Raw genomic sequence first — 2,512 nt, forward strand, 5'->3', positions numbered from 1 at the left:
GCGCGCATGTGGGCAACGGAAGTGGTGTTGTTTTCAAGCAGTTCTGAATGACAAAGACGAGGTAGCAACTGGTTAGCAAGCATTTACAAACTGTACCCAGCATCAACATGTCTGGTTGTTGCGTATATGGTTGTACGAATCGCTATTCCACCGGCGGACTAAAGTTTTATAGGATTCCGAGAGGACCACGACCATTTCAGAGCAACCGGCGGCGTCTGTGGCTGCAGGCGATTAAACGTGGAATGAGGACATAATCAAAAATGCTCGCGTCTGCAGCGCCCGCTTTATATCAGGTAATGAGGTTATCTAGCCTACTCTTTGATTTTACGGGAGAGCCTTGTTTACATTAGTGATTGTCTGTATGATGTAGAATAATAATCAAATGCAGCTAAAGTTTGATAAGCTGGCGTTAGATTTGCCTAGTAGCTTGCTAGGCTAAACAAACGTGTTTGTGTTTTATTTTTGCAGGCGAGGCATCATTGGACTCTAGTAGTCCTGATTTTGTGCCATCTGTGTTCATGTACACAAAACAAAGCCAGAACCCGAATTCAAAGATGGACAGGTAAGATTAGAGTTGACATCCTCTCAGTCGTATTTTGTTTTGTTTACCTCTCTTGCATAAGCTTTGGTGCCTACAGCTGCTGTTTTGAGATATGGATTAGTCTAACTATGAATTTCTGCTGTTACTGTAGGTACCATTGGAAAAGGAGGAGAGCTGACACTGCAGCAAATCAACGTGTTACTTCTGAAACTCCAGAACAAGAATGCAGCATGAATCCAGAACAAGAATGCAGCATGGATCATTGTCCTGGTATGAATATATTTATGAATATATCATCTTACAATTAACTGATTGATTGTCAGGGTTCCCACCCTCACTGAAAGAATCAGTGTGCTCCTAGTGTGTGTGTGCTCCTGCCAGGCCCACTGCTCCAATTGCTATGTATGTCTGTGTGTGACGTGTACACTGGCCCCTGGATGGGTCAAATGCAGAGGAAAAATCTCCCCCTGGGATCGATAATGTATCTTCTCTTCTGTCATGGAAAAGTTTTGAAAATTCATTGGTAAAAATGTGTGAGAACCCCTGAATTGTGAATTTGTTTGCATTGGTTGCAGCACATGCTAATTTTTCACTTTTCTATATTAAAGCTGAAGAGGATATCCCAGTTCCAAAGAGAGAGTACGATGATCTGAACCTGAGATACAGTCAACTTCAGGAGGAATATGTCAACCTGCGACAGGAGTTTGACACACTACGAGCAGAAAATGTAAAGCTTAAAGAGGAGCTGCACAAATCTACATTCTCCTACACCACTGTTAAGTGCAACATTGGACAATTGATTTTTCTCACAGGACTGACCTCTGTGGTCTTTGAGTGGCTGATTACAAAAATGATGGGCAGCGTAGAAAGAATTCACAACAAACTTACAGTAGAGGACCACCTATTGATTATATTGATGAAATTAAGGTTGGGCCTATGTAATACTGACTTGGCTTATAGATTTCAGGTATCAAAAACCACCTTATCAAATATTTTGTGAAGCTGGGTCCCTGCTATGGCCTTGGTCCTCAAGCCACTCATTAAATGGCCAAGTAAGGGTGCAGTACTTAAAATATGCCAAAAATATTCAAGCGCAACTTTAGAAGATGCCGGTGCATAATAGATTGCACAGAAATGTTCATAGCTAGACCCAGTAATCTGACTTCCAGGGCCCAGACATGGTCAAACTATAAACACAACAACACCATTAAATATTTGATCGGCATCACTCCAGCTGATGCAATTTCATTTCTGTCTCCTGGGTGGGGTGGACGGGTTTCAGACAAGCAGATCACTAAGGAGTCAGGTTTGCTCAAACTTTTGGAGCCTAGGGATGAGGTTTTAGCCGACAGATTTCTCATCAGAGATGAGCTTGCGGCCTATGGTGCAACCCTTCGTATCCCTCATTTCACAAAAGGAAAGAAGCAGCTTTCTGCACAGGAAGTGGACACATCTAGACAACTTTCTCGTGTGAGGATCCATGTAGAGCGAGTTATTGGTCGGTGGAAAAACTTTAAGATTTTACAAACAGTTATTCTTTTGTCGCAGGTTGACATACTAGATGATGTTGTTATTGTATGTGGTGCCCTCACAAACCTCTGTAAGAGTGTTGTTCCCAAATGAGTTACACATAACCATGTATGACTTATAAAGTGATTTTACATTTTTAAAACATGTATATAGGCCTACTGTACTTAAAACTGAATGCATTTGAATAAACTTCCCCACATTGGCTGCCACTGGTGTGTCTAATGGTCCTTTCCCCCCCAGATTATCTCAACAATTCAGAGTGCAGTATCACATTTATTTGTAATGTTGTTACTAACAGAGTTTCATTCCATTCAGGTGCCATTAAAGTGCCACTAAGCATTAACAACATAAAAAGTAGGAGTATGTACAATATATTAGAATCAAACGGGTTTTGTATGTTGTAAACAGTAAATAATAATTTTAGGTCGCAAATTATCTCTA

General features: G+C 41.0%; 1 long non-coding RNA gene across 1 annotated transcript; it reads left to right on the forward strand.

Moving 5' to 3' along the window:
* Positions 1 to 2,273, forward strand: LOC307030505. The gene is made up of 4 exons (XR_013805673.1): positions 1 to 293; positions 469 to 562; positions 693 to 811; positions 1,150 to 2,273. It is a non-coding gene; the product is annotated as an uncharacterized lncRNA (long non-coding RNA).
* The last annotated feature ends 239 nt before the right edge of the window (positions 2,274 to 2,512 follow it).

The sequence above is a fragment of the Notothenia rossii genome, assembly GCF_949606895.1.
Source record: "Notothenia rossii genome assembly, chromosome: 2".
Classification (NCBI taxonomy): Eukaryota; Metazoa; Chordata; class Actinopteri; order Perciformes; family Nototheniidae; genus Notothenia; species Notothenia rossii.